The sequence below is a fragment of the Eleutherodactylus coqui genome, chromosome 13 (assembly GCF_035609145.1).
Source record: "Eleutherodactylus coqui strain aEleCoq1 chromosome 13, aEleCoq1.hap1, whole genome shotgun sequence".
Lineage (NCBI taxonomy): Eukaryota > Metazoa > Chordata > Amphibia > Anura > Eleutherodactylidae > Eleutherodactylus > Eleutherodactylus coqui.
In genome coordinates, this window is record NC_089849.1 from 45,767,571 (window position 1) to 45,783,512 (window position 15,942).

A 15,942-nucleotide genomic window follows, 5' to 3' on the forward strand; every position below is an offset into this window, starting at 1 on the left:
CATGTGACTTTCCCAGGTCCAGTCTAGAACTTACCTCTTCATAGAAGCTGATCAGGTTCTTACGGCCTGTAGTTTCCAGGTTCCCTTTTTATCCCCTTTTTGAATATCGGCACCACATTGGCTATGCACCAATCCAGTGAAACAGACCCCATCACTACAGAGTCCTTAAATATAAAAAACAACAGTCTGTCTACCACATTACTTAATTCCCTTAAAACTTTGGGGTTGTATGCCATCAGGACCCGTCTATTTCTCTTTTTTAAATCTTTTTAAGACAGCTCTGCACTTCTTCCTGGTGACACTTAGTGCAGAGTTTACATTATCTCTCTGCGTCTAATCCGACATTTTATTTTCCTTTGTGAATATACTGGGGAAAAAACTATTTAAGATGGCTGCACACAGACGGATTTGCATTGCGGAATCTAGAGTGGGTGTTCGCCTCCGGGTTCTGCAGCAAATAGCGCCCATAGCAATCCCGGTTTTCTGCTTGTGGAGATAAAAACAGGATGTTCTATTTCAGTGCGGAGTCCGCACGGAGTGCTTTCATTAAAGTCAATGGAAGCCATCCGGCCCGCGGCCCTTCTGCAATGACATTGCAAAAAGGTCACCGGTATCCACGTCATCGCCTAGCGACAACACGGGAAAAGGAGGGATTTGAAAAAAAATCTGTACTGCGCGTGTTTGATGGCTCGCCGCGTGGACCATTCACTGTACAGGAAAAAGAAGAAAAATGTAAGGTGTGTGCAGATGCCAGCTGGGCGCAGGGTCGGATTACACTGCGTGATCCCACATGCGGAATCTGACCAGGGCGTGTGCAGCTGGCCTAATAAATTTGCTTTCTCCTCATCACCCTCTACAATTTGTCCTACATCATTTATTAAAGGGCTAACACTTTCACTATTAATCTTTTTTTACAATTTATATAGTTGAAGAACAGTTTAGGGTAATGGGCCATTTGCATGGGACGATTATCGCTCAAAATTCCTTCACTTTTCGTCCACAGATTTTTAAGCGGACTTCTCAGTCAGCTTAAAGACCATCGCTGGATAACTGTTGTGTGTAAACGCTTCCTTCTCAGCGCCTAGAAGGTGAAGCGCCGAGCTAGAAGTCGACGAGAAGCCTGCGATTCAGCTGTGAAGTCTGTTAGATTAAACGCTCTGCACGAGCGCAGATGACCTTAGCAATGACGTCAGCGCTCCTGCAGTCGTTTGCCCAACTGTCGGTCCGTGTAAAAGGGTCATTAGTTTTACTCTCTTAGGCCTCGGTCAGACAAGCATGTTATTTTGCGTGTCATAACAGGCTGGACTAGATGGACGTTGTCTTCATTCGGCCTTACATTCTATGTTACTATGTATGTGCGCAAAAAAATGTGCTGCACGCCTGTGCAAAATGCGTGTGACTGAAGCTCTTTGCTTTTTTTTTTTACATGTGCGCAAATTAGTATGTTCACACAATATATTTATGGGCAGCTCGCACCTATACAGAATACAGTTCTATCTTTAACTTGCAGCATGGACCTTACAGGCGCACATTCTAGGCACGCATGTCCTATCTTTTGCAGGTGCAAGTATTTTGCGACTCTGAAAAACGAACATGTCAACACTTCATAGAAAACCAATGGTTCTAATAGACGCAATTTTTTGCGCGCACATAGGTGCGCAAAATAACACGCTCGTCTTACCGAGGCCTTAATTTGTGGCAATTTTATATCATGACTTAATGACGTTTGTTACAATCTCATTCACTAACATTGTACGGTGCTTTTTTGCAGAATTTCAGCACAGATTTCACTATAGGAATTTCTAAAATAGTTATGCAATGTGTGGATCCACCTTAACGTGGTTTTCTGGTCATTTGCTGTTGATCGCCTATTGAGATCAATGGGAACAAGGCAGTCTATTACACTTCCGGCCACTGATGTGGTTGTCCGGCCCTGCTGGTTAGGCCAGATGTGTAATAGATGGCTTCACTCCCATTGTTTTTACTGCAGATTTTCCATTGCGGATATTCTGCGCCACTTCAGCTACATGTGAATGTACCCTTATAATGCACTATTTTAAAATGTGAGTATAATAAAATAGGATTTATCAATCAAACCAGAAAAGCGTTCCGTATATTAGGATTTTATTCAGTTTTAATATGCTCTCCATTTGGAGGCTACTTGTAGCCTTTAGTGCTTTAGGCTGCATTTGGGCAATATTATGTGGAATACATGATTGATCACCACCGTCCTTCTTAGTACCTGCCACCCATGACAGGCTCTCACCACAGCTGCCTGTACCTGAGGCAGCTACAATACACCATCAGGTAGCTGTGTAATTTTCATCTCCCTGTAATGCATGGCTTCTCCCAAAATGTAGACCCCCTGATGCCACTCACATTTAAATATCAAAGCTGTGGTACAGACTGTAAACTTGTCTGTCAGTGACCAGACAGCTTTGATCTACCATATACATCTTTGTTTAACTCTGAAATGTTTCCAGGCTTTTACAATGAGGACACGTTCTGCACATATTAAGATTTCTCTATGTAGTTGCATAATACTGAATAATCTTGCACAATATTGAATAAAAACATTTGATTTAAAACTAGAGATGAGCGAATATACTCGTTTCGAGTAATTACTCGATCGAGCCCCGCGATTTTCGAGTACTTCCGTACTCGGGTGAAAAGATTCGGGGGGCACCGGGGGGCGGGGAAGGCGTGGCGGAGCGGGGGGTAGCAGCGGGGAACAGAGGGGAGCTCTCTCTCTCCACCTCTCCCCCCCACTCCTCGCTGCAACCCCCCACTCACCCACTGCGCCCCCCGAATCTTTTCACCCAAGTACGGAAGTACTCGAAAATCGTGGCGCTCGGGCGAAAAAGGGGCGTGTCCGAGTAGGTTCGGTCATCTCTATTTAAAACCAATTATGTATTCCTTTGTTTTCTTTCATTTAGGCCACTTTTACACGACTGAGAAAATCATGCAAGATTTGTGCGCTGCGAGAATACGAATTGCACGAATATGAATCCCATTCATTTGAATGGGGTTGCGATGCAGGAAGCAAATCGCGGCACATCCTATTTTTGGGCATGTGCTCGCATAGCATCGCCCATTGTTTTTCATGGGGCTAGGTGCACACGGATGCGATGTGAGGTTACCATATTGAAAACAAGGGGAGAAACTCCACAATCTAAGGAGTGCTACTTCCCCAAAGTGATGCAAGGCAGTTTTGAGATAAAAACACCTGGCATTCGTGGGGAAATCGCATGTTGGCGAGCACGATATCGGGCTGTGAATCACGGCCCGATATCGCACTTGCTTGTGTAAAGTTACCCTCAGGAACACCTACTCAGTAACAAGCTGGTCCACCTTTTTGGGCAATCACAGGCTTCAAACATCAGGGAACACATTCCACAAAGTGGCGACATCCTACATACCCAATCTGACCGTGCTCGCTGCAGTGGCTCCATCAGTTGGTGCTCCTTTAGCAGATAAGTGGGAGCAGATCTCATAGGCCTTTCCAGCATATCCAAAACCTGTTCAATGGGGTTACAGTACAGCGAGTTTGGGGGCCAAGGCAGTGTGGAGAATTCATTGTCGTGTTCCTCCAACCACTCCCAAAGCTCGATGACACAGAGCTTTGTCCTGTTGAAAGATGGCACAGGGGTCGGGGAAGACCTCCTGAGGATATGGGTGCTGATTGACAGCTAACAGGTCCCTGTAGAGTTCATCATTCAAGGATATAGCTATGATTATAATCAATTCTCCTGAGCCATGCCAGGAAAATGCTTCCCATTCCATGACACTAGTGGCCTGCTGAACCCCAACGGTTTGCCTATGGCTTAATGCTATTTATGCCAGATGCGGACCTGGCCATGTATATTCTTCAGCAGAAAACAGGGCTTATTACTCTAGCTGACCTTCTGCCATGAGTTTAAAGGCCTATTTAGATGGGACAAGTGTTAGATGGGACGAGTGGCAAACGATTGACTTAACATAGCAGCTGTTTAATACTGAACGGCTGCTATTTACACTGAACGATCATCGCTCAGCCTCTCCGCCCACCTGCTGGCCGCTCAGTGAGCGAGCCAGCGATACTAGCTCTAGTGCAACAGCACGGGAGCAAGTGTATGTGGGGACGAGTGTCGAGCATCGTTTGCCCGATATTTGTCCTGTCTAAATGGGCCCTTAGGTCCATATTAACAAGAAAAGCAATTGACAAAAATGCCCAGCGCTCCAGGTGTAAAAGTGGGTAAGTAAGGAAAGATACAATCTACAAGCGAGCTCCCTCATGTGTCCATGCTAACTTTGAAAATATACCCCAGCATTTTCCAAGCAGGATTCAAAGAGTGTGGGTAAATCCAATATTTTTGAAAAGTAAACAAGGTACAAGGCAGTACAAAGTAGAGTGACGCGTTTCAGAGGACATACGGGATAAATTAGCTTTCTTTCTAAAGCACAATCATAATGAGATAGGACACGTTACCAGTGGATATAAATCTAATGAATAATCAGAAATTTGTGTGCACTGTAAGTGCCTTGCATATTTTTCCTAATTAACCCCCTTTTGCTTCTAGAGTGCTAGGAATTTTTGTCCATTGCGTTTTGCATCCTTGTGACAGAGGTACCGCTGTGCCCTAGGTTGAACCCTTGAAGCTCTCCCTCCTCCTCCTGATGGATGCTCTTTGGGATTGGGTGTTACAGTGGACCACTGCAAGATTATTTTGGAGGTGAACCAGGACTAGCGATATGGCGGCCTGTCGACTGACGATGGGCTGCCCACATCAGAAAAGTCTGGATTACCTTCATCCTACACTCTATGTACATCTGCACAAATAATTATCTCCGTTCTTGGGGCACTGGTCTAACTGTCAAGGTCCATTGACAACTTTCCTGGACCCATGTGAAGTGTTGTTGACAATGATGAGGGGGTCATCAGGAGCATCCTTGTCAGTCTTTAGCTACTGAACCCCAGTTGACGCAAGGTACATCGTGTAGTCACTGGAAATTTTTTGCTCACTTTCCCTCAGTTATACTGCCAGGTGAGTTGGTTTACTGTGGGATGCCATAGCTGAGATCCAGATGTACAATGTAACGTTATCCTCTAGGGTCCAACACACTCTTGCTACTGTGATTCGGAAACAGACAACAAGTGTGGCTGTTTCAGAAATGCTGCCACATTTCAGAGCACCAACAATCTGCCACTCAAGTCATCACATTTATCTATGACAGACAAATTTTGCCTTTTGCTGTGCGTAGACGAGGTTAGCACATTATCTGAGAGCAGATCATGACACAGCCATCACAAGATCACAAGAGGTCACAGGCCGGCTATTCTAATGCAGTGATCGTTCTGAGTGGGAACAGGAAAACGGAACCCCTGCCTGAATGGATCCATCCTATGATAGAATCAAATTTCACCTGATGGACCCCATTGACTATATAAATTTGTGTAAGTTATCCCAGAAATCTGCTCCAGCTCCTAGCTGATGTAAATATCTTTTTGGGCGCTTGTCTGGCCTGAGAAGCATCTAAGGTTGACACCACACCAGAGGGGAGAATAGAGGTGCAGCACTGATGCCTCTGGGCCCAAGGACTGATGAGTGTAGGCTCATTTATTATTTTGGTACATGGGCAGCTATAGTTGAAAAAAATAAAATAAATAATTAACTGGAAACTTCTTTAAAGGGGTTGTCCCGCGCCGAAACGTTTTTGTTTTTTTTCAATAGCCCCCCCGTTCGGCGCGAGACAAACCCGATGCAGGCATAAAAAAAACAAACCGTCCAGTACTTACCCGAATCCCCGCGCTCCGGTGACTTCTGACTTACCTTGTGAAGATGGCCGCCGGGATCTTCACCCTCGGTGGACCGCAGGTCTTCTGTGCGGTCCATTGCCGATTCCAGCCTCCTGATTGGCTGGAATCGGCACACGTGACGGGGCGGAGCTACGAGGAGCCGCTCTCTGGCACGAGTGGCCCCATTCACAAGACAGAAGACAGGACTGCGCAAGCGCGTCTAATCGGGCGATTAGACGCTGAAGATTAGACGGCACCATGGAGACGAGGACGCCAGCAACGGAACAGGTAAGTGAATAACTTCTGTATGGCTCATAATTAATGCACAATGTACATTACAAAGTGCATTAATATGGCCATACAGAAGTGTATACCCCCACTTGCTTTCGCGGGACAACCCCTTTAAGATCGGCATATGAAATTCCAGAAGTTCCTCTAAGGATTCCAGATACAGGTAAGAACATTTTTGAGTTAACTGAGATTACAATAAAAAGGTAACATCTATATATAGGTAACACAGGATCCGCATGCACAATGGTCACAGCTCACCTCCTCCTTTCTCTGTACAATGATCTCTGTACAGGTCACAGAACATGTCTAGAACAGTCTCCTATTGAAGTCAATGGGTGAACTCCTGTCCATTGTGTGAATGGCCCATGAGGCTGCTGTAAAGCATAGCTCTGCTGCAAAGGTAAAATGGCAGCCCCCATAGTTATGTACAGATACAATTTAAAAAAATCTACAACCAAAAGAAAAACAGATTATAAAAATTGAAAGTATGTTTCACTATCTGATTTTAATACCTTATACCTTGCACACAATAGTTAGACAGTATGCTGTAAGCTCCCTTTGATGGTGGCGAAGGGGTATCCAGCGTGGTAAAGGGGGTGTCCGAGTGTAGTTCCTGGTACAACCCCTTTCCTATGCAGTAACATAACATACACAGTAATATACTCACCTTCTCCCCCACCACCACCACTGTTTCCCGCAGCTCTGCTCCAGGTCTCCCCTCTGATGCAAGGAGTACAGGCTGCCCCAGCCCGTTTACAGGACGTAACAGGCGCTGCAGCTAATGATAGAGCTCAATGATCAATCGATGAAAACCAAGCCAGCGCAACAAGTGAGCAATTCTTGCTCACTTGCACTGCCGGGTTCTGTGTTAACATAGGACAACAGTCGCCCATAATCGCTTTTGTGACCAACTACTCATGTGACTATTGGCCATATAAAAGTACCTTTAGGTCGCCTGGGGTCTTTTTGGTACTAAAAATATTTTAATTATAGATTTGGTGTATGTTTAAGAAGATTTAAAGCAGAACTGAAAGCTCTCCAGTACAACAGGTACAAAGTATCAGTACTTTACTAATCTACATTTGTAATCCTATCAATTTGGGGATTTTTTTTTTTACTTTTAACTATGTCCACTAAGAAATCCCGCTGGTAGGTTCCAGGAAGTGAAACAACCTTTATGAATTCAGCCGGAGAGGATAGATCAGATAAGTACTTGTTAACAAAAAGCATAACATTGTAATCCATGGTTTACAATGAAACAGGGATGTAAAGCTACTCCATTTGCATTTGAGAGGATGAGCAGCTTCCATGCATATCCGCATGCCTTCTGGAAATGCACACATTAAAGGGGCCTAGAAGTGTAATACATCCGGATTACAAGGGTTTACAGTGCTAAATAAAAGAGTTACTACAGACTTGTATCAAACACAAGGCGGGGGTGCTGCCCTCCAGCTAGATGACTGCAAGTGTGAGTTGAGGTCATCTGTAGATCATCCAGCTGTTATACCTCTGTGATTCTTGTCTAGGTATGTGTGAGGTTTATTTAATTTCACTTTTTTTTTACTTTGCAGCCCAAGTTTGAGCTATAAAAAAATGTGCAAATGTATTTGTCAGTTACTGTAATTTTGTTTCATGCAGTGTTACCATAAGGCTTAAAGAGTAACTGCACTTTTGTCAAACTTTAGACATGTCAAAGTTTTGATCAGTGGGAGGGTCCCACTGCTGAGACAACAGCTGATCTCTAGAACAAGGAGGCTGCAGCACTCACCTTAGTGCTGTACCCCTTTAGCTGTTTTCCCTGACTGTCAGCTGAAGATAGACACATAGAGGTCTATAGAAGATCTCCATAGAAGATTGCTATGAGCGTTAGTTTGTTGTAAGCATTCAATAGGTGTTTGAATATCTGCCTATGATAAAACATAATATTACAATTTATGGGTACTAGAGGGCTGAGATGGAATCACTCTGGCTGCCATGTTTGCAATGGAGAAGCAGAAATATACTTACTAGGGTAGACCTTAGCTATAGGGAATTTTCCAAAAGTTTAACTTTTTCTGCTCCCACCCCCTAATCCTGTTCCAATCAGCAAAAAAAAACAGGTTATGCAAAGTTTCAACTCAATCGGACAACTGCTAGTCGACCCTCAAACGCCTTGAATTTGGAACATAGAATGCACATTAGGCAATGATTAATTCCATTGAAAAGCGGTATACTCTTCCCTATCTCTGCCGTTTTCTCTTTTCTTGGACACATCCAGGCAACCACAGCAATCGCTTAAAAACATGCTGAATCAAATTTCCCAAAAGGTAATTCTAAAATGTTTCTGAAATAACAAGGAAAAATTTAAAAATATTAGCTTTTTTTAATATTGCACACAACTTCTATAAGAGAAACATATTTTTATTTACAATGGTAATATCTATAGAATCAAAACTTAATGTGAACGAACACTGAACATTATTTTTTCCTGAGGGAGGATTTAGTAGCAGTTGGGTATTTTTTAGGGGAACTCTGCCAACGATCCGTAAAACAAATTGTTTCTCAGTTTCATCTTTTGTGAGAATGTTATTGTAAGTTTGACATCTTCCTGCAACGTCATTCACAACAACTCTCTTCTCAAGTTTTTCAATTCCACTTTTGTAACCAGGATCATTCTTCCATTAAGTGTAATGATAAAGGCCTGATAATGTTCCCTATGTATAACGCAGACCCAAGGTGCACAGCGTTATACATAGGGAACCATGTTAAACGTAATGCTGCAATTAATAGCAACGTTACTTTTAACGCAGGAAGTACAGCATGCAACGTTATTGTGCAAATCACATAACATGATCCATGCATAACATAATTGTATGCTAAACCAATAGCAGCGCCGGCCTAACTTAGCAATAGCAATGCTAATTAAGTTAATAAAAACTCTCATAAATTTCCATTACTAGTGCTTACAAATGATTTTAACTAAAATAACTCAAAACATTTTTTTAACCTGAAAAATACATTTCCGGGCAAAATTTCAGTTTGCAGTTTTCTGATTAAGCTAATATTTTGCACAGATCATTTTTTGGTTGATTGGAACGAGATAGGGGGGTGGGAGCTGAACTTTTAGAAAGTTGAAAAATAAGGGCCACCCTAATACTTATCCCCCTCTGCCGCCATCGGAATCTAGCACTGTAGCCTTCTGCGGTCCTGGTGATTCCTGTGACAGAGAAATCAGGTAACTGAGGTGATGCAGTGGTCAACGCCCGTTCTTCTGGCATCAGCACTCACATCATGACCTCCATGATGCCAGAAGTTTAGAAACATGACTCTTCAGCCTCTCATTGGCTACAGTGGTCATGTGATTTCCTGTGACATCACTTGTCACAGCAAAACCTGGGACCGCAGTGGACTGCATAGCTGGATTCCGGCAGCCACGGAGGGTTAAGTATGTCTCTGATTATTTTCACATAGGTTACCTATTAAAAAGGGGTTGTTCACTAACCACACATCTCCTTTAAGGTACCTTTATGTCAGCTTCACGTGAGTTATAAACAGTGTGGAATTCAACGTTTAAAATACAAGGTTTAATCCTGCAGCAGATCCACAATTAAAAATGCGGTCAAATCCACATCTAAATGGTGTAGATTTTGGCCACTGTGGATTTGCAGCATAATTGCTGTGGATATTCTGTTGTGGAAAGTCCACAGCGATTTTGTTAGGCATGAGGACAGCCGTGGGACAGCAACCACAATAAACTGCCCCAATGCAAATGACAGTCATCCTATGTAAGCGCTGCCACCAACATAGTAACAAGTAAGTAACAATTCGCTTACAGTTTCATTTCAGCTAACTTAAAAAATAGTTGTTGGTTGACAAGAAGTAAAGTCATAATTGTCAACTGGTGAATGAATTTGCCTGGAAAATCTCCCTATCTCACTTAACCAACTATTGTTCACCCTCTTCCGCCACCTTCACACAGGCCATGAACACCGCAGAATTGCCAGAGTGGACTTTGCTGCGGACGTTCCACAGAGTTTACAGTACGAGCCACGTGAAGGTGATTTCGGAAATCTCCTGCACATACATGGTGGGGAAATCTTCTGCAACAAATCCACAGCGTTTTTGAAAAATGCTGTGGATTCTAAATCTGCAACACGTCTAAGGCTGGGTTCACACGGGGCGGATTTTCGTCGGAAATCTCGCGGTTTGGCCGCAGTAAAAACCGCGGGATTTCCGCTGGAAGAACCGCCGCGGTTTCAGCTGCGGCGGCTTTGAAGCGGCCCGGCCGCTCGCTCCTTCGCTGCGGCCGGCGCTCCCATAGAGGAGAGCGCGGCCGCAGCAGAATGAAAAAAAGAATGGACATGCTGCTTCTTTTGAAACCGCGGCTGCGGCCGCCGCAGCCGCGGTTTCAACCCGATTTACCGCAGCGGATTAGCCGTCCCGTGTGGACGAGATTTCTGAGAAATCTCATCCACATGGCTGGCTAATCCCGGGATTAGCGGCCGCGGGCGGATCTGCTGCGGCAAAACCGCGGCAAATCCGCCCTGTGTGACCCTAGCCTAATTATGCAATACAAGGGTTGAATCCGGTAAGAAAAAAACACAGCAAAATCCACACCATTTAGGTGCGGATTTGGCTACAGCAGTTTTCAATAATAATTACTACGGCTATTCCATGTGGAATGCCTACAGCGATTGTGCCACATGTGAAGGTGGCCTTCAATGACTTTTCTTGGAAACTAAAAAGACGACAATTGTTTGGGGTCAAGAAATCCTAAATGATCTTTCACGGGGAATGGTATTTTCTGCAATATTGTTGCGAAATATGCCATCCCTGTATTCCGCACTACTAACGATGGATTTTGATGTGGAATTGCCGGCAGGATCCTTCTATTTTCAATTCTGCACCAAAATGCAGATTTGAGTGTTGAATATTCCATAAAAGGCCTTATTCTGCAACACTGTTGTGGAATACTCCATCCTGTGTGAAAGGTCTATTACTATGGCAGATTATAGTTCTGCTAAGTAAGGGCCTGTTCACACTGGCAGTTTCACTTACGTTTTATGTATGCAAGAAATGTACATGGAAGAACGCGTGCATTTTAAGCATACGTTTATATTTTTAAAGTCGTATGCACTGCATATGTTTTCATATATTTTGATCCATTTTTTTAATATAAAAACACTCTTTCTTATTAAAGTTTTCTTGTTCTACGCTCTTTTTTTCCTTCAGGCTTCTTTCCTACGAGCGTATATCGGCTGGCATTTTCACGGCCGGCCGATAAACACTACCATCTGGGGCATAGAAGCTCGTGAACAGGCACACAAATCTAATGTTTGTGCGCCCGTTCACACGGCATAGGCCCCGGTGCTTATACACCGAGGTCACCATGCTGTCGCCCCTTTCCCCTCCCTCCCCCTCGCAGGCTCACTTCTGCACTCCTCCCCGCTCGTGGGGTGGTGCTTAGCTCTGCCCCCCCGTCCATTGCAAAGAGCAAGCAGGGAGGAGAGCAGAGGGAGGCAGTTTAGCAGTCACGCTGCTAAAATCCCTCGCACCTCTAGCCGGTGTCATGGGCTCCCACAGGAGCCCATGCAGCAGCCAACGTATTCCAAAATATGCCACTATGGAAAGCGTTCACTACGTTCCCTGTGGCCGGATTATTGCCGAGCGGAACGCAATGAAAATTCGCCTGTGGACAGGCAGCCTATTGGATTACAAAAATGCATATGTTAACCTTTCAATTGACTTCAATGTTAAAAAAAAGTTTGTTTCCATAGTTTTTTTTTGTGAAACAGAAAAGCATAGTCAGCTACACTTTTCAATCCCACAAAAAAAAATGCATGAAAACTTATGTCTTGCTAAACACAGTCAAAAGTATACATTGTTTGACTACGTTTAAGCCACTATGGTCTATGGGTATGTTAAACGCTACTTTTCCATCCTTCCTACTTAAAAAAAAAAAAACGCTTGCGTTTCACAGATGACTATATGACAGTGTGGATGGGTGTAACAGCCATTCATAAAAAAAAAAAGGATAGTGCCTGACTGTTATTAACTCAGGAATCAAGATTATTGCCAAGAGTCAAACAATAGAATAACCATTAATGATACTTTAATCATTATCACTATAGTGTTGTGGAATAATGATATATTCCACAACACTATAACAAAACGATACATTTGATTAATGCAGTGTGCAACACCACACTTCATACATGACCTCGGTGCTTACGATCATCCCAGTTTTACTACTTATTAAAAATAATTAAAAATGTAAGAATTTATAGCTGTGTAATTTATGTCTTTGCATTTATTCCTATAAAGTGGAATATTTTAACCTAGTTTCCAAACAGCGGTGACTGTATCCAGTTATCGCCTGTGAAACTATCATTCTGTGATTTAAGCATAAGAATCTAGATAAATATACAGAATGGCATGATGGCAGACCTATTACTACCCCCCTTTTAACATCTAATTGCACTTCACACTCTACATCTGCCCCTTTCAGATTAGGCGTCTGTTTGTGTATACTCGCTGTTCGATTTTCCAACAACTCACTAAGCTTTTTTTATCTTTACTACCTTGTCCCGTCTGATGGAACCTCTGGGAATATTATTAGATATATAGCAAATCCCACTTCAGTCGTAACTCCCCCGGTCTATTCTTTCGCCTCTTTTAAATATGTGCATCTTTCTCCTTTTCAAGCAAGGGGAGAAAACTGCTCCCTAGGACCGCTCTCAATAACTCTGAATATACAATACAGGGCAGCCCATCAATAACGGCTTCTGACAGGGCTATAATGTGAAGACAGTCACTGCCTTAGGACTGGCTTTCCAGCTGGGGACAGAAAGCGTACAGGCATCACAGAGGAGGACAGTGTTGAGGAAAACAGCATAAAAGGAAAAAGAGAATTCCCGATATGTATAGAAAATCAGAGACAAAACATGAATTGACCTGTGTATTAACATGTTTTCTTTTTTTACTTTGGTGGTTATTTAGAGCTTTTACAATGTTGAAAGAAGATCTGTAGAGAAAGGTTCCATATTCCTACACCAGAGAGTTTTATAATATTTATTGGAAGACACGATGACTTGTACAAGACTATGGCTGGGATCACATCTGTATTGGAACCTCTGGCCGGAGGTTCCGTCGCAGATCTGGCTGAAAATACTGGAAGAAAAAGAGCTGCATGCAGTGCTCTTTTTCTTCTGTCCAAAAACCGGACAGCTGGGAAGAAAGCAGCAGGACCCCCTTATAGTCAAAGGAGTCCGCCCGACGCTGTTCAGTTCTGTCCAGAGACTGAACCATTCGGCCACAGGGGTTCCCCTTTCTTACTCCCCGAAAGGAGCAGGAAAGCGGAATCCCTGCCACAGATGCGAAACCACCCTTATGCAATACTTTACAAAAAAGTCTTTAGATATATGTGCCAGACATATTCATAATCTTCTGCTGACCTGTTATTACAGGATGACCATTCATGTAAATGGCTGTCTTGTAATGCTACATTCCCTACTGTGGTAAAATCACCCCAAGCCCCATTATCAAAAGAGGTGTGCATCTTGACCTAACCCCTTTAAGCAACTTAGTAAAACCGTACTATTCAAATGTTTTAGGCAGGTGTGGAAAAAATGCTCCAAAGCAAGCCTTTCAAAAATAAAAGTGTTAATAGTTTATTTTTGTCAATTAGGGCTGCTGTCCATGGGCGTAGAAAAATTCCGTGGTGGATCTCTGCCGCGGGAACTGCCACCCGCGAGCAGGAGCCAGTAGGCGTATCTCCGCGGTGAGCCTATCTGGACAGGGGGCTGCGCTTTCCATAGCAGCGCTATGGAAATCATTCACTGCGTTCCCCATGAACGGATTATTGCCACGGGGAACGCAATTAAAAATTCGTCCGTGGACAGGAGCCCAAAAAAATGGACAAAAAGAATCTAAATCAAATTAATCATTTTCATTTGTAGGTTGATGCAGTCATTAACTGAAACAAATAGCTGTGTAGGAGGCTTAAAACTGGGTGAGGAACAACGAAACTCTGCTACAAAAGGTAAGGATATAGAAGACAGTTTCATGTCTCAGGTTATACCATGGTAAGACTGAGCACAACAATAAGACACAGGGTAGTTATACTGCATCAGCAAGATCTCTCCCAGGCAAAGATTTCAAAGCAGACTGGGGTTTCAAGATGTGCTGTTCAAGCTCTTTTGAAGAAGCACTAAGAAACTGGCAACATCGAGGACCAAAGACACAGGGGTTGGGCAAGGAAACAGTGCAACAGATGAAAGACACACTTACTTCCCTTTGAAATCAGATGTCCAGCATCAGCTCAGAACTGGCAAAAATTAGTGGGACTCAGGTACACCCATCTACTGTTCGAAGATGTCTGCCCAGAATTGGTCTACACGGAAGAATTATGGCCAAAAACCCATAACTTCGATGCAGAAACAAGGTGTCACGTCTCAGTCAGCACATAGTTAATTATTTGCCAGCACACCTTGTTTCTGTAGGTTCTGTTCAGACAAGCTGGGGTTAACAGTCCCTTTTTTCTTCTAGTCTAGGTTAATTACCCTGCTAGTGTATGAGAGGTGTGCTGGTGACTGACATGTTTGTCTGCCAATCAGCTTCTCCTGCCTCCTTATAGGATCCAGCTCTTGCTGTCTGGCCGATTATTCTCCAGTGATCCCTGAGCAGTCCTGCTGCTCAGACCTGCTGAGTTCTGGCTCTAGTACTTTGACCTGTTCCCTGTTTGTGCCGGGTGTTCTGTGGTTTTCCTGTCATGTTGGTCTATCCGGTCAGCCTAGCCTGTCTGTACTAGTAAGTTGTCTTCTGCATAGGTATGGCGATTCCTTCCTGTCCTGCCACTAACCAGCGTAGGGTCAGTGTTAGCGGCCTGGACCTGTCCACCTTTGGGGCTACCTCCAGAAAGGGACATTGGCATGGGTGAAAGTCAGGGAGTCTTGCGCCGTACGTACCTGTGCACACTACTAGTTTTGTAACATACCCATGTCGTGCGTTCCTGTGCACACTACTAGCATCGTAACACAAGGCCAAGTGACTAAACTATGCACGAAAACATAGAAACAGGGGTGTAGAAAAATGCCAACAGGTGCTCTGGATTGATGAGTCAAAATTTGAAATATTCGACTGTAACAGAAGGCAATTTGTTTGCCGAAGGGCTGCAGAGCAGTACAATAATGAGTCCTATGGAGGCAAAAATACAAAAATTAAGACCATTAGCAACACATTTCAGCGTGCATTTGCCCCTTTTTCAAGCTTAAAATCCAAGTATATCAGACATATATTTATATAAAAACATACATGCATCACAATGAGCCGCCGGACTATTGCGGTGACGTCATCTTCCAGGGTCAATCTCGGGTGATAGGATCGTCAGCACGTCGTGCGTGATGTGGAATGCATAATGCGCTTCACCAAGTAGTATCTTTCATGTTTAGTTGTTAAGAGGATGCAGCATGTGTTTCACTCATACGTAATGACGTCACCGCCTAGTTACGGCGCGTGTCTTTTGATGAGCCGCTGGGCTGTTTCGACGACGTCATCTTCTGAGGTCAGTCTCAGGTAATGGGATTGTCAGCATGTCTTGCGTGATTGGCACGCTTAGTGTGTTTCACCAGGTCCAGTTGGGAAGCATCAACTGTTTTGATACGTAATGACGTCACGGCAAAGTCACGGCGCCTATTACGAAGAGAAGGAGCTTTATCCATAATCTGTGTTTTACTTGTCTTTCTTGGAAAAACAATTCCTTAATAAAACCAGTTTAGCCATCGGGTGATCCTTTCTCATAATTCAATAATGAAGTTTATCTATATATTATTTCAGAGTCTCCATACCATGGAGGGTATTCAAAAACATATTTACTTCTACAAAAATTTAAATATGCA